Source organism: Theropithecus gelada, chromosome 4 (assembly GCF_003255815.1).
Source record: "Theropithecus gelada isolate Dixy chromosome 4, Tgel_1.0, whole genome shotgun sequence".
In the NCBI taxonomy this organism is placed as follows: Eukaryota; Metazoa; Chordata; class Mammalia; order Primates; family Cercopithecidae; genus Theropithecus; species Theropithecus gelada.
The window spans coordinates 31,944,215-31,970,937 of NC_037671.1; the positions used below are offsets into that span (position 1 = coordinate 31,944,215).

At 37.9% G+C, this 26,723-nt stretch overlaps 1 pseudogene; it reads left to right on the forward strand.

Annotated features, from left to right (window-relative positions):
• The first annotated feature begins 10,348 nt into the window (after nt 1-10,348).
• Nucleotides 10,349-11,280, forward strand: LOC112623581 (annotated as a pseudogene).
• Nucleotides 11,281-26,723: the final 15,443 nt, after the last annotated feature.

The window sequence follows — 26,723 nt, forward strand, 5'->3', positions numbered from 1 at the left end:
CAGGGAAATCATGTTGGCTGTTGTTGTTTTTCCTAGGGTCTCGTCCATCTTGAAAGGTGGTTTCCCTGCTTCTTTGTGATTTATTTTTGTTCTAACAGCTCACAAAACATGGAATAGTTCAGTCTCACATTTGTTGCTCTTTTTATTATTTAGTTCTGAAATATTGTCTTGAGATAAAGTTTTTGATTAGTGCCACTTTGGTCTTTTACAATTCTACATTTTATTTCTGTGACAATTGTGGACTGTGGTTTCAACATAAATAAATATGTGTGTGAATAGTTATAAGGAGATTATTTCAAAAATGTTGGAAATATTTCTAACAGTGTGCTAAATTATGAATTGACTATTGAGGTATACAGAAAGAGAAGGGCAATATTGCAAAGACTTAGGCTAAAAAAGTTTTTCGTTATTGAATAAACCTTAAATGAAGCTAAAAATAGTCACAGCAAAGAAAAATGGTAACCATAATGAATAATATTGTTTATTATATGGTAAAGGATATATCATAAGTTTTTGGCTGAAAGACACTTTTTAAAGACACTAAATCATCTAATTTATCCTGTAGGTCTACATACTTGTCACACTGAACAGTAAACTAATATATCTTTAAAATGGCTCATTCGTTCATCTGTCCATTTATTCGTTAACTTATTCTTTATTAGCTAAATCTTATTGAATGTGTACTGTCTCCCAGTTTGTGAAATTCTTGATAACATGTATAAATATAACATACTCTGTCTGAACAGAACACACTCTCTGTCCCTCTCTCCGGAAAAATGGCAACATAAAAGATGAAGTATCCGTTCATGGCTTAATTTATCACTGGGGGTAATGCTAATAAATTAAGATAGCTTTTAAAAGTCAGAAACGATAAACTCTGATTACTCTTCAGATTGTATAAATCTTTCACTTTTTAAAAATCAAAAACAAGGCCAAGCGCGGTGGCTCGCGCCTGTAATCCCAGCACTTTGGGAGGCTGAAGCAGGTGGCTCACGAGGTCAGGAGATCAAGACCATCCTGGCTAACATGGTGAAACCCCATCTCTACTAAAAATACAAAAAAATTAGCCAGACGTGGTGGCACACGCCTGTAGTCCCAGCTACTCGGAGGCTAGGGCAGAAGAATCACTTGAACCTGGGAGGCAGAGGTTGTGGAGAGCCGAGATTGTGCCACTGCACTCCAGCCTGGGTGACAGGGCGAGACGCCATCTAAAAAAAATAAAAAAATGAAAAACAAACAAGATGTTTAGCCATAAACTCTGAAAGTAAATACCACTTGATGGCTCCTGTAGGAAGACAATGCTAGTAAATGAACAAAACAGAATATGTACTTTTTTTGCTTTAGTTGGCGTAGTTAATCACATGTTGAAGACAGCTTAAAACTCTTAACATCACTGTCCTTTGCTGAATAGCATTATTTTAAAAATTCTTCATTTTGATTTTTTCCAGTTTTATTGAGGCATAAATAAAATTGCATATATTTAATGTGCACAATGTGATTATATAGAAATCAAACCAAATTGTGAAATTATTATTATAATCAAACTAACACATCCATCATCTCACATAGTTACTGTGTGTAGAGGGAGCGGGGAGGTTGAGGACACTTAAGATCTAATCTCTAAGCAAATTTCAGGTATACAGTACAGTATTATTAACTATAGTCACCATAATCTACATTAGATCTCCAGGATGTATTCATCTTATGACAGAAAGTTTGTACCATTTGACTGTCTCTCCACTCCCACCCTCCAGCCCATGGCAACCACCATTCTATTCTCTGCTTCTATAAGTTCAACCTTTTTATTTTTTTGATACAGGGTCTTACTCTGTCACACAGGCTGGAGTGCGATCTCGACTCACTGCAACCTCTGCCTCCTGGCTTCAATTAATTCTCCTGCCTCAGCCTCCCTAGTAACTGGGACTACAGGCGCCCACCACCATGCCCAGCTAATTTTTGTATTTTTAGTAGAGATAGGGTCTCACCATTTTGGCAAGGAGGGTCTTGAACCCTTGACCTGAAATGATCCACCTGCCTCAGCCTCCCAAAGTACTGGGATTACAGGTGTGAGCCATTGTGCCTGTCCGAGTTCAAAGTTTTAGATTTCACATGTAAGTCATATCATACATCTTTTGTCTTTCTGTGTCTGGTTTATTTCACGTAGTACAACGTACTCCATCTATGTTATAATAATCAGCAGGATTTTCTTCTTTTTTATGGTTGAATAACATTTCAGTGTGTGTGTGTTTGTGCGTGTGTGTGAGATGACATTTTTAAAATCCATTCCTCTGTCAGTGGATGCTTAGATTGTTTCTTCATCCTGGCTATCATGAATAATGCTGCAATGAACATGGGAGCATAGACATCTCTTCAAGATCCTTACTTCTTTTTTTATATACATACTCAGTGGGATTGCTGGGGTCAAAAGCAAAAAAAAATCTAGTTTCTACAATAAAAACAAGTGTTTCACAAGTGCTAGACTCTTAAACTAGAGTCTGTTTTTTGATTAACTGGTGATTTAGAGATGGGCATGGTGGACAGTCATCTCAGGAATACTTCACTTTCATGTAATGAGTAAGCCTCTTACTACCTTCCCTATTATCATCATCATTTCCAGAACGTATCTTTATCACACTAAGTCTGGCAACATATATGGTGCATGGGTTTAAAGATGGTTATAGAAAAGACACCTACCACCTCTCAAGCTTTGTCTTTATAGACTCCATTACATCCTTGGTTTATTCATGTATTGATGAGAGTATTGATAGCGAGAGTAACAATTATATTGAAAAGACTAAGAGGCTTGCCCTGGTTTGGGCAAGTAAGGTTTGTTTGCTAGAGAGCTATGTATATCCATAATCTACAACTGCACCTATTTCCGTCTGTTTGTCTCTCTCTTTTTCTGTCTGTCTCTATTATCACTCTATGTTGTGGTGGCATAGGAGAGACACATGGTGGGAAGACATAAATGTTGGAAGTTTTCTTTCCTTGAGCATCTGATTTCATAAAACATCAAGTCACCACATGCAGTTTCCCTATGAAAGACAAGGATACGAATGAGTGGCACAAGGATAATAAGGATGGTAAACACAAAAGCCTCAAGGGCTATAATATCTACACAGTAGGGCAATGTCTGGGTCGAGACCGGCAATATGAGAGCATTGCCAAATATTTGGGTATATGATGACAGTTAGTGCAGGATTTTGCAGACTGCAGTACATTTCTCATATATCTTTATGGTCAGGAGGATACACCTCCACCCCAGTGCCAGGAAAAGATAGTGCTCATGGCAAACGTAGGTAGAGATAGGTACAGTCTTATCTGGGACTCAGATAAGATCACACAACATTGAAGGGATGAGGCTTGTGGTGAAGCTCACATCTAGTAACGAAAACGTGACTCCCTGAAAAAACACTGGTATGAGGAACTGGAAATCGAAGCTGAAATCAAGGAAATATGTATGTTTCTCAATGAGTCATCAGGTAAAATGTGAGGAAAATCACAAAGAGAATCATCTCTAGGCAGGGATAGTTAGAGAAATTTTCCAGGGTGCACTTTTCTAAAGACCGGTTATTTTCTTTTTCTTTCCCTATATCCTTGCTTTACCTCTTCGGAGAAAGACAAATATCAGGAAAGGATATAATTAATAATTTCAAAATGGAAGGACTTTGGGTGAGAAATGAACATTTGACTAGGAATTTCAGTAAAAAGACATTAAACGATAAAAAAAGGCATTAAACAATCACAAGATCTGAGGTGCATAACTTTTTTGGGGGGCACTGGTCTTGGCTATGAATAGTTACTTTTTTTTTTCATTTCAGGTATACAAAAAACTCAATATTCTTCATCTTTCCTTTTTTTTTTTTTAATTTGGAGGAGATTCCAAATTTTTATTTTTCCACTCAAAGATAACACAAACAATGTCTCCCTATGAGTCACTGGCATTCTGACGTTTGTCTCTGGGTAAGAGAACCAAAATACCCTAAATCAAGCCTGGCCAACCGCAGCCCATGGGCTGTGTGTGGCTCTGGATGGCTTCGAATGTGGCCCAATACAAATTCATAAACTTTCTTAAAAGATTATGAGCTTTATGCACAGACTTTTCGTTTCTTTTCTTTTCTTTTCCTCATCAGCTATTGTTACTGTTAGGGTATTTTATGTGTGGCCCAAGACAATGCTTTTTCTTCCAATGTGGCCCAGGGAAGCCAAAAGATTGAACACCCTAAATGAGCAATTTAAATAAATAATTCTTGTAAACCTGTCCTTACCAGATGTAGCCCATATGTGAACCCCATAAGCTTATAAATGACCAGGCACTATCCTAGAAGGCAGATAATGAGATTATTTGTGATATATATTTTTTCTTTTTTTGAGATGGAGTCTCACTCTGTCGCCCAGGGTGGAGTGCAGTGGTGCCATCTTGGCTCAATGCAACCTCCCTCCTGGGTTCAAACGATTCTCCTGCATCAGAACAGCTTCTTGAGTAGCTGGGACTACAGGTGAGCGCCAGCATGCCCGGCTAATTTTTGTATTTTTAGTAGAGATGGGGTTTCACCATATTGGCCAGTCTGGTCTCAAACTCCTGATCTCGTGATCTGCCCACCTCGGCCTCGCAAAGTGCTAGGAGTACAGACGTGAGCCACTGCGCTCAACCCATGATATATCTTTATAATTCCATCCTTTTTTTTTTTTAAACCACTGTGTCTAACATTTATCTTAAGATGAGAATGAAAAAGCTTCTGCCAGCATCTCAGTAATGCTATACCTTGTCCTAACACAATCTCAGTGGTATCATCATATTTTACATCGTGTGTGTGTGTGCTCACCTTAGGAGTATAGTTTTTCTGATAGCTTATGAAGATGAAAAGAATGGGAAAAGGAAATCACATCTTGCAACAACTAAATGCTAATTTCTAGACCTCAACTCCAGCTGAGCTTCCATCCATAATGCTTTAATAGTTTTTGATCTACTCTAATTCACATTCCTCCCAAACAAAGCACTCAAATTAACAGAAGCTTGAAGAGATCAGTTAGTGTCATTTATTCCTTTTGATTCTTCAGATACGACTTTCAGTGTGTTTTATTTATCTTAGTGTGTATTGTAGGGAAAAATGTTGAGGGCTGCTGCCTTAGAAATACTTTGCAGTAATTAAATCATGTCATGCTGTCTGTATTTTCACAAGTTACTAACATCTCACCTAAAAACGTTAACATTTGCTGGTACCCAGTAGATTGGCCTGAACTCTCCTACAAGTCTAGTTACCAAAGCATGAAAAATATTGGAGCTTGGTACAATCTCCTATGGACCAGAATATCAGACATTTCCTAGATTTTGATAACTGAGTGAATTCTGCTAGTCCCCACAGGTTGTAGGATCACTGGTTAAATTCCTCTTCAATAAGACAGAGAAATTTAAACATATGATTACATGACCATTTAATCATATTTATCTGAAAAATTATATTTAATATATTTTAAAGTGAAGTGGAGTGATATATACTAAGCTCGTGGTAGTTGTCTCTGGATTCAGTGTTGGGTCAGAGAGTGATAGTTAAAGGGGATATAAACTTTATCTGTGACACTTTATGTGCTAAAAATGCTGAAAATAAAAATGACAAAAGTTATGGTTGATTCTGTGTGGTGGGAACATAGATGTTTATTTTTAATATTTTAAATATCTAAAAGAATGATGAAGAAATAATGTAGACTAGTTTGTTAAACATCAGTTCAAATTAAAATTTACTATAATAGTAATAGTAGCTAACATGTATTGAATGATTATGCACTGGGAATCGAGGATGATGTTTACATATTTTTCATATTGAGTTTTCACAACAGTCAAGACTACTGAAGCCAACACCATTTCAGTTGCTTCGATTAAATAGACAGGAAAATACCCGATCATGCTCTTAAAATTACTAATTTTAAAATATAATTGTATTGTAAATGTGACTTGATTTTCATACCAAGACTTTGTTTGGTACCCCTGGAAAGTATTAGCTAGACACAATGTAACAATTGAAAAATCTTTATTAATTTATAAACTCATGACATACTTTTTAAAAAAAATATCAACAAGCCAATCACTAGATATAGACTAGCTATCAGAGAAAATTTAACTTTTTTATATATTTCAGCAAAGCTTTTGATAAGACATCAAGGGAAATTATTGATAACAATATTTTGGAAATATTAAACAATTTGTTTAAACGTTTTCTGAGTTTGGTAGTGATCTTCTGAGTATAGTTTGAATGGTCTTCAAAGGTAATTTTTAACACTTTTTCAGGGCTGAACTTGGCCTTGAATTTTAGAGATGTTAGACACAATTAAAGAATTCAAATTAATAAAACAAATATGTATAATGTAATCTTTATATTTTCTTTTTAAAAATGTTTCATGCCTTCTCCCATTCCTCAATTAGACCACCTGACAAACTTTATCTCAAATTTGGCCCATAGCATACTGAAGAATTGGGGAAAAAGTTTCAGGTAACTCAAGATAACCCATTCCTTTCCCTGAAAATATAGCTCAAAGCATTTTTCTCAGTGATGGTTGGACTATAGATTCCTTGTCATCTTAGTATAACAATGTGGCATCATGCCAAGAACATCGTTGAGAAACTGTTCTAACCAGGACAACTCCTTGAAGGGCATTAATTCCCACTTTGGGATTTACCCTCCCAGTGGTCCCAGTCGAGGAAAGCAAGTCACATTCTTTTGTTTCCAAAAAGCGCCCATTTACTCTAAGATAAAGGCCCATCTCTTGATACACTGAAAGCTCTAACAAGTTTATCTTTTGAGTAAAACTAGTTTTTTTAGTAGACTCAGTGCTTTCTCTTTTGTAGCAATAATAGTCATCGTTACATTAGATTGTTTTCCTAATTTGATGTAGTAAATGAATGAAGTGTAGGCAGCCATTTATACTGGTGATTTCAAGGTGATCAAAGTCAGAGATCAGATCCATCTATTCATGATGAGGGCATCGGTTGGGAAGACAATATACAAGGAATGTGGACAGACACAGGAAGGACAGAGTGAAAGGCTTTGTTTGAGTACTGCTTAATTACTAGAAAAGAGTATAAAGAAATAATATGGTAAGAATTTAAAAACTTGGCAAGTGATACGGAGATGGGGAAAAGAGGCCATTTCCCCCGCATTATACCCGATTTCCAAAACTAGAGAGGATCATTTGTTCATGGTCCATGAAAGCATCTTTTACTTTTTAATTTTTAAGGGTACATACTAGGTGAATGTATTTATGGGGTACATGAGATTTTTTTGATAATTTCTTTCTTTTTATTTTTTGTAGAGACAGGGTCTCATTTCATTGTCCAGGCTAGTCTTGAACTTCTGGGCTCCAGAGATCCACCCACCTTGGCCTCCCAAAGTGTTGGGATTACAGATGTGAGCCACGGTGACCGACCAAGATATTTTTGATACAGGCATACAATAAGATATCTCACAGCGGCCTCTTGTTTTAGTTAATGTACAAGAAAGAAGAAAACTGTATCGGCATGAGAGGAAGTAACTATAACATTTGTGTTCACATTTCTCATGATGTATTGTCTCCCATTCTAGAGAAATTTTAAAAAATGTCTTGGAAAACTTTCATCATCCCTCTAGGGCAGTGACCTCTGAGTGAAGTAATCTTCATGATTTACTCTTTGACTATTGCTGTTTCTTGATTCAGCCGTAACTTTTAAATTTTTCTTTTAAAACAATGTGCAGACTAATTTTCTTGGATGGTTTCTAAGTTGTTGAAAGTAATCTAGATGAGTGTAACAACTGGCTAATGATTATATACATTACCAAGTCTATTAATAGGGTCTGAAGTCAATCTTTTAATCTTGGGATCAAACTGAATGTTCCAAACTTTTCTGCTGAAACTCAACCAATTCGCTACTCCTGACATCTTTTTCAGGAGTTGCATTTATAAAACAGGAGCGATTAAGAGACCCTTGAAAGAAGCAATCACAGGTGGCCCCGCAATGATTCCTTTCTTCCTGTGCCGTAACCAGTTGGGAGGTATAAGAAAAATAACTGACTGTGGGAGGAATGAAATAGAGGGCATGTGGCAAAGCTGGAAGAAGCGAAGAATTCAGAGAAAAAGGGATAAATGGTGGGTTACTATGCCTGACACAATAACTATATAACAAAAGTAAGTATTATGTTTTTTATGAAAGACTGAAAACTCACTGGAGAAAAAGCATCACCTAGGAGTCACAACTATTTGTAAGATATTATTTTATTTTTAACAAAAAAGTAACATGAGATTCACTGGGCGCAGTGTATTAAATGATGACAGTCACTTAATGATTCATTAAATATTCAGAACTCTCTAAATTGGAGAATAAATATGTACTAATTATAGCTCATGCTCAGAATTTATATACTATCTAAATTATTGTCCTAGAGAAAAATACATCATGTAGAAAGCTGCTTCAGGCCGTGTGGTTCAGCTTTGTGAACCCTGTGACAGACACATCTGCAACTCTAACACCTTTACTCAGGCTCTTCTCCATTTTCCTGCCCCTCCCTCCCACCTTTCCTTCCTTCTTTGTTCTCTCAATGAATTTTTATCTTCCTTCCCCTAAGATTTTATCTTTTCAAATTCAGTTATATTCACACATCCTTTAGAAGTTTTCTGTCACTCTTCTCCCCAGATTTTTAGCTTAGTTCATATCATGAATACCCATTTGTTTGTGTCTTCTCTATTTGTATTCAATTTTTCAGTGTAGAAATAAGTTTTGAGTCCAAGTAAACAAATCAGAAGATAAGCTTCTTATCTAATTGAAGCTAAACATTTTTTTCACTTTACATGAACATTTTGAAATCACTACCAAATTCAATATTTTCAACGTATTATTTCATCCATATGTAAGATTATCGGGATTGTAATTGTTGTTTTCTATAATCACATTTATGAAAATAACCTGAAAATGCTGAAAAGAAAACTAAACTTCCTTGTTAATTAACAAAGAAAGATTTTGTGTTTTATGGAAATTATTTTCCTTAGCTAGGTTAGAAATTTCTTTCAATTACCATTTACCTAGAAGTCACCATAAAATGAATGAGAAGAACTTGATAGTTATTTTTCTATAAAAAGGCAAACATATGAATAAAATATAAAATTAAAAAATTATTTTCTATTTTTTCTGACTTTTTATTATGGTAAAATTTCAAACTTAGAACAGAGTTGCAAAAAAGTAGTACGAAGACTAGCATTTACCCTATAACCAGATTGAGTATTAGTTTATATTTCCCCCAAAGCTTTGTTATATCATCTATCTATCTATCTATCTATCTATCTATCTATCTATCTATCTATCAATCATCTATCTATCTATCTATCTATCTATCTATCTATCTATCTATCTCTATCATCTATCTATCTACTCTATCTATGTATCTATGTATCTATCTATGTGTCTGTCTATCTATCTATCTATCTATCTGTCTATCTATCTATCTATCATCTATCTCTTTTTCTGGACTAGCTGAGAGTAAGTTGGAGATGCCACGTACCTTTACACCAAATACTTTATTCAATGTTTCTTGTCTAAGAAGAAGGATGTTATTTTACATAAGTCCTGCACAGTACCCAAATCAGCAAATTTAATATGGGCACAATATTATTATCTAATCCATAGTCCACAGTGAGATTTCTTAAATTGTTTCAATAATTTTGTTAATAGCTAGTTTTTTTAAAAAAATCCCAGATCATACACTGAGACATCATGTCTCATTAGTCTCCTTTCATCTGGACCAGTGCCTCAGCCTTCGTTTGTCTACTTAAACTTGATACTTTTGAATTGTGCAAGCAAGCTATTTCTCTCAATTTGAGTTTTTCTTATGTGTATTCATTATTAGAATTAGTCTGTGTAATTTTAGCATAAATATCACTGAAGTGACATCATGTCCTGTTCAGAGGATCATCTCAGCAGTCTCATGATGTTGGTTTGTACAAATACAGGTGATCTTAAGATCAATAAAATCACCTGGTTATGGTGGTGTCTGCCAGGTTTTTCTACTGTAAACTTTACTATTTTTCAATTTGAAATTAACAAGAAAGTTGTGAGGAGATATTTTAGAGTATGTACATATCCTGTTCCCCATTATTCATTTATTTACTTTTTTACTTTTTATATCAGTATGAGCTTTCTAATTCTTCTTTTGTTAAATTCATTACTACTAATGGTTAAATTGTTTTACAATTAAATGATGGCAAGCCCTTCAAACTGGATTTTATTTTTTTTATGTGTCCTGATGTTTTTTGGAGCATAGCATTTGTTTACTATTTTTTGAGTTTACCTGACTTTTTTTTTTTTCTCTCTCTCAGGTAATAGGAAATGAATGATGATAGAAAAGTCAATGCTAGCTCTGAGGGGTACTTTATTTTGGATTTTCTAATTGGCCTTATCTGGAAGTAGTTCTCTTTGTGGTTATTTTGATCTTCTACTTGATGACACTGGTAGGAAACCTGTTCATCATTATCCTGTCATACCTGGACTCCCATCTCCACACTCCCTTGTATTTCTTCCTTTCAAATCTCTCATTTCTGGATCTCTGCTACACAACCAACTCTATCCCTCAGTTGCTGGACAATCTCTGGGGTCTGGAAAAGACCATTTCTTATGCTGGTTGCATGATTCAACTTTACTTTGTTCTCACACTGGGAACCACAGAGTGTGTCCTACTGGTGGTGATGTCCTATGACCGTTATGCAGCTGTGTGTAGACTTTTGCATTACACTGTCCTCAGGCACCCTCGTTTCTGCTGCTTGTTGGCTGTGGCTTCTTGGGTAAGTGGTTTTACAAACTCAGCACTTAATTCCTCCTTTACCTTCTGGGTACCCCTGTGTGGACATCGCCAAATAGATCACTTTTTCTGTGAAGTTCCAGCACTTTTGTGATTATTGTGGGTCAGTACCCATGCAAATAAACTGACCCTCATAATCACAAGCTCCATTTTTGTTCTCCTACTTCTCACCCCCATTTTCACTTCCTATGGTGCCATCGTCCAGGCTGTACTGAGGATGTAGTTAACTGCTGGGCTTCGGAAAGTGTTTGGAACATGTGGAGCTCATCTTATGGTTGTATCTCTCTTTTTCTTTCTGGCCATGTGCATGTATCTCCAGCCACCATCAGGAAATTCTCGAGATCAAAGCAAGTTCGTTGCTCCGTTTTATACTGTTGTCACACCTAGTCGTAACCCTATAATCTACACCCTCAGAAACAAAGATGTAAGAGGGCCAATGAAGAGACTAATGGGGTGGGAATGAGCCTGTGTATGTGTGATATTAACAATAAAATGGAGTCTCTCCTCACAATGATTCATCCATCTGTTTATTTATCAACGATTCTTTTATTCACTCACTCTGTTAGTACTTGCTGAGCATGTACTCTTAACAAAGTCGTAGAGTTCCTGGTAACAGGTAGGAATAAAACATATTCAGCTTAAACACCATTCACTTGTGGAGAAAACAGCTATGTAAAATCAAGATAAAACATCTATAGCGATGTTTTTCCATGGCACAAACCTAATGAATCCAAGACAGACTTTTCCTGATTAAAAATAAGGCATGAAATTTGTTGTAAATATTGATAAAAGCGAAGTTATAATTCCTACGAAAAGATGATACTCTCAATGTAAAAATATCTAGAATATGTCTTTTAATTTTTTGCTTTTTGGGCAGAATACTTTTGTCTTCTATCTTTAGTTTAGTTGAATACACAGCAAAATACTTCAAATCCTTTCCTCCAACACTCCTTATTCTTTGTTGGATAGTAAATTTTGAGAGGAATTTTGGTCCATATTCTTTGATATCCAATATCAATAGTAAGACAATAAGTTTTATGAATTGTAGCAAGAGACATGTTGAAGCAGTGTAGCAGAAGTCGGCATCTGAGATCCCTCTTTTTTGCAAGGCAGTGATATATTGGAGGTGAAAGGAGCTGGTAAAGCTGATCTATGTAGCTTACAAAGAAATGGTCATCACCGGCTAGATATACTTAAGTGAGGTAAGTGCTTGGAACAACTGCATTACCTAAAGAGCTATGGAGAACATTTGAGGCAAATAGAAAGGCTCTGAAAATAACTTGAAATCAATGGGTATGTAAAAGAATTATGTTTAAATATATTGGAAAAATTTTATGATAAAAGCTGCTGTATGGAAAATGTTAGTTTATTTTTATTTTTAAGCTTGTAATTTGAATATTTATAGTTAATAAGTATATTAGGAATGTCAATATATGGTGTCAAATAAAGAAATATATTTTATAGAAGTTATCATTTTGTTCTATATATTATTGCCAACCATCTTCATCTGAAATAATTGTGCCATACCTAGAGCAATTTAAACTGACAGTCATAGTCAAATGACGTGGAAAAATGACTAAAGGAGAATTCAGGATAATGTAACATACTTGCATTGCCTGAGTTTTCTCTATAACTTGAATGTCAGCTGTAGCTTTTGAGGCCTGTGAGATTTGGATATGATTGATTCACACAGTATTTCCTAAATTATAAAAATAAAAATGTATCTCGGAACTTCTCTCCAATTTCTAGTGTGACTTGCAATTGCATTGATTCTGCTGACTTTATCTTCTTTCTGCATCTGTGACTCTTCCTTTATTTCTAACTAGGCATGAAAAATATGAGTCATGTGCCCTTGTCCTTAAGCTTACCCAAGAAATGAAGAACCAAGAATAATGTATGTAAAATAACTTTTCGTAAACAATTGAGACCACATAGGGTAAAACATCACATAAAAACACATTTTTAAAAACTTAAAGAACGTAACTTAGCTCTTTGAACTATTTCCTACTATGGAAATCTTACTTTTTGGAACACTTCCTGTAGCATCCTCATTTCTCACCTACTCAAATATCTCCCCATCTTTATTAAGGATAAGTGAAAAGTTGTACTTATTTATGATATATGACATAAAGTTTTGATATATGCATAATTATGCAATTATTATCAAGCTAATTAACAGATCATTAACTCACATACTCATCTGTTTTGTGGTGAGAACATTTAGGATCTGTTTTCTTAGCAATTTTCAAGTATGCAGTACAGTATTATTAACTATAGTCACCATACTATAGAATAGATCTCTTGAATTTATTCCTTCTAACTGAAACTTTGTGCCCTTTGACCAGCATCTCCCCATTTTCCCTCTCTCCACTCCTAACCCCTGACAAGCATCATTCTACTACTTTGTGCTTCTGTGAGTTCATTTTATGTAGATTTCACATGTGAGATCATGCAGTATTTATTTTTCTGTGCCTGGCTCATTTTACCTAGCAAAATGTCCTCAGGTTTGCCATGTTGTTGAAAATATTAGGACTTCCTTCTTATTTTAAGGCAGAATATTATTCTATTGTATATAAACTACACTTTTTAAATTCACTCATTAATTGATTGACTCTTAGATTGATTAAATACTTCGGCTATTATGAATTTGCTGCCATGTACATGAAAGTGGAGATAGCTCTTCAACCTAGTGATTTAATTCTTTTGGATATAAATCCAGAAGTGTGATTGATGGATCATACAGCAGTTCTATTTTTATTTATTATTAATTAATAATTTATTTATTTTTTGAGACAGGGCCTCACTCTGTCACCCAGGCTGGAGTGCAGTGGTGTGATCTCAGCTCACTGCAACCTCCACCTCCCGGGTTCTAGCGATTATCTTGCCTCAGCCTTCAGAGTAGCTGAGACTAGAGGTGAGCGCCACCATGCCCAGCTAATTTCTGTATTTTTAGTAGAGGCAGGATTTCTTGTGTGTGTGTGTGTGTGTGTGTGTGTGTGTGTGTCCTACGAAGTCTGTAATTACCCTCAGGCCGATATAGTTTCTCCTATATGTTCTTAGGAAATCTTTTATTTTTCATTATTTTTATTTTTATTTTACTTTAAGTTCTGGGATACATGTGCAGAATGTGCAGGTTTGTTACATAGGTATACATGTGCCATAGTGGTTTGCTGCACCTATCAACCTGTCATCTAGGTTTTAAGCCCCGCGTGCATTAGGTATTTGTCCTAATACTCTCCCTCTCCTTCCCCCGAACCCGTGACAGGCCCCAGTGTGTGATGTTCCCCTCCCTGTGTCCATGTGTTCTCATTGTTCGACTCCCACTTATGAGTGAGAACATGTGGTGGTTGGTTTTCTGTTCCTGTGTTATTTTGCTGAGAATAATGGTTTCCAGCTTCATCCATGTCCCTGCAAAGGACATGAACTCATTCTTTTTTATGGCTGCATAGTATTCCATGGTGTATATGTGCCACATTTTCTTTATCCAGTCTATCATTGATGGGCATTTGGGTTGGTTCCAAGTATTTGCTATTGTAAATGGTGCTGCAATAAACATACATGTGCATGTGTCTTTATTGTAGAAAGATTTATAATCCTTTGGGTATATACACAGTCATGGGATTGCTGGGTCAAATGGTATTGCTGGTTCTAGATCCTTGAGGAATCGCCACACTGTCTTCCACAATAGATGAACTAATTTATACTCCCACCACAGTGTAAAAGCATTCTTATTTCTCCACAGACTCGTCAGCATCTGTTGTTTCCTGACATTTTAGTAATTGCCATTCTAACTGGCACGAGATGGTATCTTGTGGTTTTGATTTGCGTTTCTCTAATGACCAGTGATGATGAGTGGTTTTTCATATGTTTTTTGGCTCCATAAATGTCTTCTTTTGAGAAGTGTCTATTTATATCCTTCGCTCACTTTTTGATGGGGTTGTTTGTCTTATTTTCATAAATTTGTTTAAGCTCCTCATATATTCTGGGTATTAGACTTCTGTCAGATGGATAGATTGCAAAAATTTGTCCCATTCTGTAGGTTGCCTGTTCACTCTGATGATAGTTTCTTTTGCTGTGCAGTAGCTCTTTAATCTAATTAGATCCCATTTGTCAATTTTGGCTTTTGTTGCAATTGCTTTTGGTGTTTTAGTCATGAAGTCTTTGCCCATGCCTATATCCTGAATGGTATTGCCTAGGTTCTTTTCTAGGGTTTTTATGGTTTTGGGTTCTACATTTAAGTCTTTAATCCACCTTGAGTTAATTTTTGCATAAGGTATAAGGAAAGGGTCCAGTTTCAGTTTTCTGCATATGGCTAGCCAATTTTCCCATCACCATTTGTTAAACAGAGAATCCTTTCCCCAGTTGCTTGTTTCTGGTAGAGATGGGATTTCACCATGTTGGCCAGGCTGGTCTCAAACTCTTGACCTCAGGTGATCTGCCCACCTCGGCCTCCCAAAGTGTTGGAATTACAGGCATAAGTCACTGTGCCTGGCCCTATTTTTAATTTATTTAGGAACTTTCACAGTGTTTTCCCTCATGGCAGTCCTAATTTACATTTCCAAAAACAATGTATAAGAATTCCCTTTTTTCCATATTCTTCCCAACACCTGTTATCCTTTGTCTTTTTCATAGTAGACATTCTAACTGGTGTGAGGTATGAGGTGATATCTACTGGTGTGGGCCTGGAATTTAGGTCCAGTGGAGCCTAGAGCAGTGGGGATCAACCTGAAGCCTGGAACTGGCCTGGTGCTAGAGTGGAACTTGCTGCCTTGGGGGCTTGTCTGGAGCCTGGGTTTATGGGGCCCAGCTTTATGTGCTGGTCTGCAGGCTAGGTCCTTGGATACTGGCATGGGTCTGGGGACCAACTGGCACTGGAAAGTCCTATTTTGCCATTTTATTGATATCACTTCTCACTATCTAATTTTTTTTTGGCTTTTTAACTTTCTGTGCTCTTTTCTCCTTTTTCTTTTACAATACATATATATTTTCTTTTATATGTGTAGACTTTTTGTTTTCTTTTGGAAGGTTACGTTGGGAACAGGCCCCCAAATCTGGCCATAAACTGGCCCCAAAACTGGCCATAAACAAAATCTCTGCAGCACTGTGACATGTTTGTGATGGCCATGGTGCCCACGGTGAAGGTTGTGGGTTTACCAGAATCAGGGCAAGGAACACCTGGCCCACCCAGGGCAGAAAACCGCTTAAAGGTGTTCCTAAAACACAAACAATAGCGTGAGCGATCTGTGCCTTAAGGACATGTTCCTGCTGCCGACAGCTAGCCAGAGCCCATCCCTTTGTTTCGGCCCATCCCTTTGTTTTCCGTAAGGAATACTTTTAGTTTATCTATAATCTATAGAAATAATGCTGGCCGGGCGCGGTGGCTCAAGCCTGTAATCCCAGCACTTTGGGAGGCCGAGACGGGTGGATCACGAGGTCAGGAGATCGAGACCATCCTGGCTAACACGGTGAAACCCCGTCTCTACTACAAAATACAAAAAAACTAGCCGGGCGAGGTGGCGGGCGCCTGTAATCCCAGCCACTCGGGGCTGAGGCAGGAGAAGGGCGTGAACCCGTGAGGCGGAGCTTGCAGTGAGCTGAGATCCGGCCACTGCACTCCAGCCTGGGCGACAGAGCGAGACTCCGTCTCAAAAAAAAAAAAAAAAAAAAAAAAAAAGAAATAATGCTTATCACTGGCTTGCTGTCAGTAAATATGTGTGAGTCAAACTCTGTTCAGGGCTCTCAGCTCTAAAGACTGTGAGTCCCCTGATTTCCAGCTCCACACTCTATATTTCTGTGTGTGTGTCTTTAATTCCTCTAGTGCTGCTGGGTTAGGGTCTCCATGATTGAGCTGGTCTTGGCAAGGTTATAATTATAGGATATCTAATATTGAATCCTAGTCATATTAGCCTGTACTATTTAATTTGTAATCTGAAAGAGATCAGTTACCGATAATTCCCCCAAAGAGTAACACAGATATTATTGTTTTTATTGTTTTGTACTTTTCAAACCAATCAAACAAACTTTATGCAGTTTTATCACAAGTAGAACAACAAGAATGAGTTTTCTCACTTTATCAAACTGAAGGGAGGAGATAGGTGCTTGTGTAAGCTCTGGCAACTTGTATGTGAAAAAATCAGGGTAAGGACAATACATTTTTAGCTCTGACGACCCATTCCTATGTCCACAACACTTAAGGCGAAGTAGAAGCCCTGAGATGCTCCGCTTGTGAAGTCTAAACCTCATGTCAATGTTTGTGAACTGGAATTTCCAAAGAACAAATGAATGTATGAGGCAAGCAACTTTACTGTAGAACTAACAGTGAAGGCAGCTTTTTTCCAGATAGGAATGATGACTAACTGCACTGAAGCATCAGCTTCTTTTGCCCTGTAAATTTTTGTCAGGAATACCACAAAAGTGCAATTGTGTTCTCCTTAGTTCATCTTATCAGAATGTACATGGTATTTCTTTATTCTGTTACGGGCAATATTGGCTTTGATTACTTGGTTAATGTTGTATCTGCCAGGCATCTTTACTATAAAAATCAGTGCTTTTCTCAGTAATATATAAATGTCATGTGGGGAAGTATGTTGAGATTAGATAGCATTCTGTTTTTTAACTAGCTTTCATCCACTAGTTTTATTAGTAAGCATCCCTTAATAGTCCTTCCCAGAAACACTTATTACTATAGTGGTTTCCAAGTAATGATTATTAAAGTTTCATAATTCCTTCCAAATTAATTAGTTTGTGTGGCAGGCTAAATACTTCCTCTCCTTCTCTCAAATGATCATACCCTAATCACTGGGACAAGTTATTATATGTTACCTTATATGGCAAAATGAATTTTATTTTTTATATTTTAAGTTCTGGAAGACATGTGCAGAATGTGCAGGTTTGTTATATATGCCATGGTGGTTTGCTGCACTCATCAACCCATCATCTACATTAGGTATTTCTCCTAATGCTATCTCTCCCCTAGCCCACCCACCTCCTGACGGACCCTGCTGTGTGATGTTCCCTCCCTGTGTCCATATTTTCTCATTGTTCAACTCCCACTTATGAGTGGGAACATGCAGTGTTTGGTTTTCTGTTCCTGTTTTTAGTTTGCTGAGAATAATCATTTCCAGTTTCATCCATGTCCCTACAAAGGACATGAATTCATCCTTTTTTATGGCTGCATAGTATTCCATGGTGTATATATGTTACATTTTCTTTTTTTTTTTTTTTTGAGACGGAGTCTCACTCTGTCACCCAGGCTGGAGTGCAGTGGCCGGATCTCAGCTCACTGCAAGCTCCGCCTCCCGGGTTCAACGCCATTCTCCTGCCTCAGCCTCCCAAGTAGCTGGGACTACAGGCGCCTGCCACCTCGCCCGGCTAAGTTTTTTGTATTTTTAGTAGAGACGGGGTTTCACTGTGTTAGCCAGGATGGTCTCGATCTCCTGACCTCGTGATCCGCCCGTCTCGGCCTCCCAAAGTGCTGGGATTACAGGCTTGAGCCACCGCGCCCGGCCCATGTTACATTTTCTTTATCCGGTCTATCATTGATGGGCATTTGGGTTGGTTCCAAGTCTTTGCTATTGTGAATGGTGCTGCAATAAACATACATGTGCATTTGTCTTTATAGTAGAATGATTTATAATCCTTTGGGTGTATACCCAGTAATGGGATTGCTGGGTTCAATGGTATTGCTCGTTCTAGATCCTTGAGGAATTGCCACACTGTCTTCCACAATGGATGAACTAATTTACATTCTTACCAACAGTGTAAAAGCATTCCTATTTCTCCACATCCTCTCCAGCATGTGTTGTTTCCTGACTTTTTAAAGATCACCATTCTAACTGGTGTGAGATGGTATCTCATTGTGGTTTTGATTTGCATTTCTCTAATGATCTGTGATTATGAGCTTTTTTTCATGTTTGTTGACTGTACAAATGTCTTTTTTAGAAAACTGTTCACATCCTTCATCCACTTTTTGATGGGGTTGTTTTTTTTCTTGTAAATTTGTTTAAGTTCTTTGTAGATTCTGGATATTAGCCCTTTGTCAGATGGATAGATTGCAAAATTTCTCTCCCATTCTGTAGGCTGCCTGTTCAGAAGGTTTCTTTTACTGTGCAGAAGCTCTTTAGTTTAATTAGATTCCATTTGTCAATTTTGGCTTCTGTTGCCATCGCTTTTGGTGTTTTAGTCATGAAGTCTTTGTCCATGCCGATATCCTCAACGGTATTGCCTAGGTTTTTTTCTAGGGATTTTATGGTTTTTGGTCTTACATTTAAGTCTTCAATCTGTCTTGAGTTAATTTTTGCATAAGGTGTAAAGAAGGGGTCCAGTTTCAGTTTTCTGCATATGGCTAGCCAGTTTTCCCAACACCATTTATTAAATAAGGAATCCTTTCCCCATTGCTTGTTTTTGTCAGGTTTGTTGAAGATCAGATGGTTGTAGATGTGTGGCGTTATTTCAGAAGCCTCTGTCCCGTTCCACTGGTCTATATATCCGTCTTGGTACATATACCATGCTGTTTTGGTTACTGTGTTCATTTTTTTTAAAAATTATACTTTAAGTTCTAGGGTACATGTGCACAAGGTGCAGCTTTGTTACATATGTATACATGTGCCATGTTGGTGTGCTGCACCTATTAACTCGTCATTTACATTAGATATGTCTCCTAATGCTATCCCTCCCTCCTACCCCCTCCCCACAATAGGCCCTGGTGTGTGATGTTCCCCTTCCTGTGTCCAAGTGATCTCATTGTTAAATTTCCGCCTATGAGTGAGAGCATGTGGTGTTTGGTTTTCTGTTCTTGCAATAGCTTGCTGAGAATGATGGTTTCCAGCTGCATCCATGTCCCTACAAAGGACACGAACTCATCCTTTTTTATGGCTGCATAGTATTCCATGGTGTATATGTGGCACATTTTCTTAATCCAGTCTGTCAGTGATGGGCATTTGGGTTGATTCCAAGTCTTTGCTATTGTGAATAGTGCTGCAATAAACATACGTGTGCATGTGTCATTATAGCACCATGATTTATAATCCTTTGGGTATATACCCAGTAATGGGATGGCTGGGTCGCATGGTATTTCTAGTTCTAGATCCTTGAGGAATCGCCATACTGTTTTCCACAATGGTTGAACTAGTTTAAAGTCCCACCAACAGTGTAAAAGTGTTCCTATTTCTCCACATCCTCTCCAGAACCTGTTGTTTCCTGACTCTTTAGTGATTGCCATTTTAACTGGTGTGAGACGGTATCTCATTGTGGTTTTGATTTGCATTTCTCTGATGGCCAGTGATGATGAGCATTTTTTCAGGTGTCTGTTGGCTGTATGAATGTCTTCTTTTGAGAAATGTCTGTTCATATCCTTTGTCCACTTTTTGATGGAGTTGTTTTTTTCTTGTAAATTTGTTTGAGTTCTTTGTAGATTCTGGATATTAGCCCTTTGTCAGATGAGTAGATTGCAAAAATTTTCTCCCATTCTGTAGGTTGCCTGTTCACTCTGATGGTAATTTCTTTTGCTGTGCAGAAGCTCATTAGTTTAATGAGATCTCATTTGTCAATTTTGGCTTTTGTTGCCATTGCTTTTGGTGTTTTAGACATGAAGTCCTTGCCCATGCCTATGTCCTGAAGGGTATAACCTAGGTTTTCTTCTCGGGTTTTTATGGTTTTAGGTCTAACATTTAAGTCTCTAACCCATCTTGAATTAATTTTCGTATAAGGAGTAAGGAAAGGATCCAGTTTCAGCTTTCTACTTATGGCAAGCCAATTTTCCCAGCACCATTTATTAAATAGGGAATCCTTTCCCCATTTCTTGTTTTTGTCAGGTTTGTCAAAGATCAGATGGCTGTAGATGTGTGGTATTATTTCTGAGGGCTCTATTATGTTCCATTGGTCTATGTATCTGTTTTGGTAACAGTACCATGCTGTTTTGGTTACTGTAGTCTTGTAGTATAGTTTGAAGTCAGGTAGCATGATGCCTTCAGCTTTGTTCTTTTGGCTTAGGATTGTCTTAGCAATGTGGGGTCTTTTTTGGTTCCATATGAACTTTAAAGCAGTTTTTTCCAATTCTGTGAAGAAACTCATTGGTAGCTTAATGGGGATGGCATTGAATCTATAAATTACCTTGGGCAGTATGGCCATTTTCATGATGTTGATTCTTCCTATCCATGAGCATGGTATGTTCTTCCATTTGTTTGTATCCTCTTTTATTTCACTGAGCAGTGGTTTGTAGTTTTCCTTGAAGAGGTCCTTTACATCCCTTGTAAGTTGGATTCCTAGGTATTTTATTCTCTTTGAAGCTATTGTGAATGGGAGTTCATTCATGATTTGGCTCTCTGTTTGTCTGTTACTGGTGTATAAGAATGCTTGTGATTTTTGCACATTGATTTTGTATCCTGAGACTTTGCTGAAGTTGCTTATCAGCTTAAGGAGATTTTGTGTGAAGATGATGGGGTTTTCTAAATATACAATCATGTCATCTGCAAGCAGGGACAATTTGACTTCTTTTCCTAACGGAGTACCCTTTATTTCTTTTTCTTGTCTGATTGCCCTAGCCAGAACTTCCAACACTATGTTGAATAAGAGTGGTGAGAGAGGGCATCCCTGTCTTGTGCCAGTTTTTAAAGGGAATGCTTCCAGTTTTTGCCCATTCAGTATGATATTGGCTGTGGGTTTGTCATAAGTAGCTCTTATTATTTTGAGATACGTTCCATCAATACCGAATTTGTTGAGAGTTTTTAGCATGAAGGGCTGTTGAATTTTGTCAAAGGCCTTTTCTGCATCTATTGAGATAATCATGTGGTTTTTGTCTTTGGTTCTGTTTATATGCTGGATTACGTTTGTTGATTTGCGTATGTTGAACCCGTCTTGCATCCCAGGGATGAAGCCCACTTGATCATGGTGGATGAGTTTTTTGATGTGCTGCTGGATTCGGTTTGCCAGTATTTTATTGAGGATTTTTGCATCGATGTTCATCAGCGATATTGGTCTAAAATTCTCTTTTTTTGTTGTGTCTCTGCCAGGCTTTGGTATCAGGATGATGTTGGCCTCATAAAATGAGTTAGGGAGGATTCCCTCTTTTTCTATTGATTGGAATAGTTTCAGAAGGAATGATACCAGCTCCTCCTTGTACCTCTGGTAGAATTCGGCTGTGAATCTGTCTGGTCTTGGATTTTTTTTGGTTGGTAGGCTATTAATTATTGCTTCAATTTCAGAGCCTGCTATCTGTCTATTCAAGGATTCAACTTCTTCCTGGTTTAGTCTTGGGAGAGTGTAAGTGTCCAGGAAATTATCCATTTCTTCTAGATTTTCTAGTTTATTTGCTTAGAGGTGTTTATCGTATTCTCTGATGGTAGTTTGTATTTCTGTGGGGTCGGTGGTGATATCCCCTTTATCATTTTTTATTGCATCTGTTTGATTCTTCTCTCTTTTCTTCTTTATTAGTCTTGCTAGCGGTCTATCAATTTTGTTGATCTTTTCAAAAAACCAACTCCTGGATTCATTGATTTTTTGGAGGGTTTTTTGTGTCTCTATCTCCTTCAGTTCTGCTCTGATCTTAGTTATTTCTTGCCTTCTGCTAGCTTTTGAATGTGTTTGCTCTTGCTTCTCTAGTTCTTTTAATTGTGATGTTAGGGTGTCAATTTTAGATCTTTCCTGCTGTCTCTTGTGGGCATTTAATGCTATAAATTTCCTTCTACACACTGCTTTAAATGTGTCCCAGAGATTCTGGTATGTTGTATCTTTGCTCTCATTGGTTTCAAAGAATGTCTTTATTTCTGCCTTCATTTCGTTATGTACCCAATAGTCATTCAGGAGCAGGTTATTCAGTTTCCATGTAGTTGAGCGGTTTTGATTGAGTTTCTTAGTCCTGAGTTCTAGTTTGATTGCACTGTGGTCTGAGAGACAGTTTGTTATAATTTCTGTTCTTTTACATTTGCTGAGGAGTGCTTTACTTCCAACTATGTGGTCAATTTTGGAATAAGTGCAATGTGGTGCTAAGAAAAATGTGTATTCTGTTGTTTTGGGGGTGGAGAGTTCTGTAGATGTCTATTAGGTCCGCTTGGTGCAGAGTTGAGTTCAATTCCTGGATATCCTTGTTAACTTTCTGTCTCGTTGATCTGTCTAATGTTGACAGTGGAGTGTTGAAGTCTCCCATTATTATTGTATGGGAGTCTAAGTCTCTTTGTAAGTCTCTAAGGACTTGCTTTATGAATCTGGGTGCTCCTGTATTGGGTGCATATATATTTAGGATAGTTAGCTCTTCCTGATGAATTGATCCCTTTACCATTATGTAATGGCCTTCTTTGTCTCTTTTNGGTGAATCTGGCAATTATGTGTCTTGGAGTTGCTCTTCTCGAGGAGTATCTTTGTGGTGTTCTCTGTATTTCCTGAATTTGAATGTTGGCCTGCCTCGCTAGGTTGGGGAAGTTCTCCTGGGTGGTATCCTGCAGAGTGCTTTCCAACTTGGTTCCATTTTCCTCATCACTTTCAGGCACAGCAAACAGATGTAGATTTGGTCTTTTTGCATAATCCCATATTTCTTGGAGGCTTTGTTCATTTCTTTTTACTCTTTTTTCTCTATACTTCTCCTCTTCCTTCATTTCATTCATTTGATCTTCAATCATTGATACTCTTTCTTCCAGTTGATCAAGTCAGTTACTGAAGCTTGTGTATATGTCACGTAGTTCTTGTGTCATGGTTTTCATCTCTGTCAGTTTGTTTATGGTCTTCTCTGCATTGATTATTCTATTTATCCATTCATCCATTCTTCTTTCAAGGTTTTTAGTTTCTTTGCGCTGGGTACGTAGTTCCTCTTTTAGTTCTGAGAAGTTTGATCGACTGAAGGCTTCTTCTCTCAACTTGTCAAAGTCATTCTCCATCCAGCTTTGTTCCGTTGCTGGTGATGAGCTGCATTCCTTTGGAGGGGGAGATGCGCTCTGATTTTTTGAATTTCCAGTTTTTCTGCACTGCTTTTTCCCCATCTTTGTGGTTTTATCTGCCTGTGGTCTTTGATGATGGTGACGTACTGATGGGGTTTTGGTGTGGGTGTCCTTTCTGTTTGTTACTTTTCCTTCTAACAGTCAGGACCCTCAGCTGCAGGTCTGTTGGAGTTTGCTTGAGGTCCACTCCAGAACCCTGTTTGCCTGGGTATCAGCAGCAGAGGCTGCAGACGATAGAATATTGCTGAACAGTGAGTGTTGCTGTCTGATTCTTGCTCTGGAAGCTTCGTCTCAGAGGTGTACCCAGCCGTGTGAGGTGTGAGGTGTTGGTCTGCACCTAGTGGGGGATGTCTCCCAATTAGGCTACTCAGGGGTCAGGGAACCACTTGAGCAGGCAGTCTGTCCATTCTCAGATCTCAACCTCCATGTTGGGAGAACCACTCCTATCTTCAAAGCTGTCAGACAGGGACATTTACATCTGCAGAGGTTTCTGCTGCTTTTTGTTTAGCTATGCCCTGTCCCCAGAGGTGGAGTCTACAGAGGCAGGCAGGCCTACTTGAGCTGCGGTGGGCTCCACCCAATTCGAGCTTCCTGGGGACTTTGTTTACCTACTTAAGACTCAGCAATGGCAGGCACCCCTCCCCCACCCTCGCTGCCACCTTGCAGTTAGATCTCAGACTGCTGTGCTAGCCATGAGGGAGGCTCCGTTGGCGTGGGACCCTCTGGGCCAGGTGTGGGATATAATCTCCTGGTGTGCTGTTTGCTAAGACCCTTGGTAAAGCACAGTATTAGGGTGGGAGTTACCCGATTTTCCAGGTGTTGTGTGTCTCAGTTTTCCTTGGCTAGGAAAAAGAATTCCCTTCCCTCTTGCACTTCCCAGGTGAGGTGATGCTTTGCCCTGCTTCTGCTCTCACTGGTCAGGCTGCACCTGCTGACCAGCACCGACTGTCTGACATACCCCAGTGAGATGAACCCGGTACCTCAGTTGAAAATGCAGAAATCACCCGTCTTCTGTGTCGCTCACGCTGGGAGCTGGAGGCTGGAGCTGTTCCTATTTGGCCATCTTGGGCACCCCCCTAAAATATGACTGTATTCTTGTAGTATAGTTTAAAGCCAGATAGCATGATGCCAACTTTGTCCTTCTTGTTTAGGATTGTCTCAGGTGTATGGGCTCTGTTTTGGTTTCATATGAAATTTAAAGCTTTTTTTTTCTAATTCTGTGAAGAAAGTCAATGGTAGCTTGATTGGGATAGCATTGGATCTATAAATTATTTTGAGCAGTATGGCCATTTTCACAACATTGATTCTTTGGTGTGTTTTTGCAGTGGCTGGTACTGGTTTTTCTTTTCCATATTTAGTACTTCCTTCAGGAACTCCTGTAAGGCAGGACTGTTGGTGACAAAATCTCTCAGCAGTTGCTTGTCTGTAAAGGATTTTGTTTCTCCTTCACTTATGAAGCTTTGTTTGGCTGGATATTAAATTCTGGGTTGAAAATTCTTTTCTTTAAGAATTTTGAATATTCGTTCTCACTCTCCCGTCACTTGTAGGGTTTCTGCCGAGAAATCTGCTGTTAGTCTGATGGGCTTCCCTTTGTGGGTCACCCAACTTTTCTCTCTGGCTGCCCTTAACACTTTTTCTTTCATTTCAGCCTTGGTGAATGTTATGATTATGTGTCTTGGGGTTGCAGTTCTTGAGGAGTATCTTAGTATTTTTCTCTCTATTTCCTGAATTTGAATGTTGACCTGTCTTGCTAGGTTGGGGAAATTCTCCTGGATAATATCCGGAAGAGTGTTTTTAAGCTTGGTTCCATTCTCCCTGTCACTTTCAGGTACAACAATCAAATGTAGGTTTGATCTTTTCATATAGTCCCATATTTCTTGGAGGCTTTGTTTGTTCCTTTTCATTCTTTTTTCTCTAATCTTGTCTTCACGCTTTATTTCATTAAGTTGAATTTCAATCTCTGATATCCTTTCTTCTGCTTGATCAATTCGGCTACTGATACTTTTGTATGCTTCACAAAGTTCTCATGCTATGTTTTTTAGCTCCATCAGGTCACTTATGTTCTTCTCTAAACTGATTAATTTAGTTAGGAATTCCTCTATCTTTTCTTCAAGATTCTTAGCTTCCTTGCATTGGGTTAGAACATGCTCCTTTAGCTTGGAGGAGTTTGTTATTACCCACCTTCTGACGCTGACAATTCATCAAACTCATTCTCCATCCAGTTTTGTTCTCTTGCTCATGAGAAGTTGTGATCCTTTGGAGGCATTCTGGATTTTGGAATTTCAACCTGCAAAAGGATTTTTATAGATGTGATTAAATTCTCAACCTTGAGTTGGGATTATTATCCTGTATTAGCCAGGTAGGCTGACATAATCACACGTATCCATATAAGAAAGAGGGCATGTAAGTTCTTTACTGCCACGTTCTTAGTCAGAGAGAAGATATTCTGCTACTGACTTTAAAGATAGAGGAATGGGCCATGAGCCATGGAATACAGGTTGCTACTAGAAGCTGTAGTAGTTGAGGAAACATATTCTCTCCTAGAGCCTGCAGAAGATGTGCAGGACTGTAGATCCAATTTAGTCTTTCTATCTCCAGATATATAAGATATTTTTGTTATTTTAAACACCAAATTTGTAATAATTTGTTTTAACAACAATGGAAAACTAATAGAGCTGACATTCGATATGAAGGAATAGCTTTCCTTTGTTCGTGTGTGTGTGTGTGTGTGTGCGCGTGTGCGTGTATCAGGTATTATTTATCTATGTGTCTATCTATATATCCTAATATGGTCTTATGCATTCTTGTTTCATTCTGTCATGATTTTGATGCTGAAATGATCAGTGTTTTGGCTAGAGAGGACCCCTTTCAGTTGGCTTATATATCTTTTTTATATATCTCCATACTTCTTAAAATATTTTCTTACTGTTGGCAAACTGAGATGATCTTGACATATCTGACACTTTTCTTTGGGAGGAGT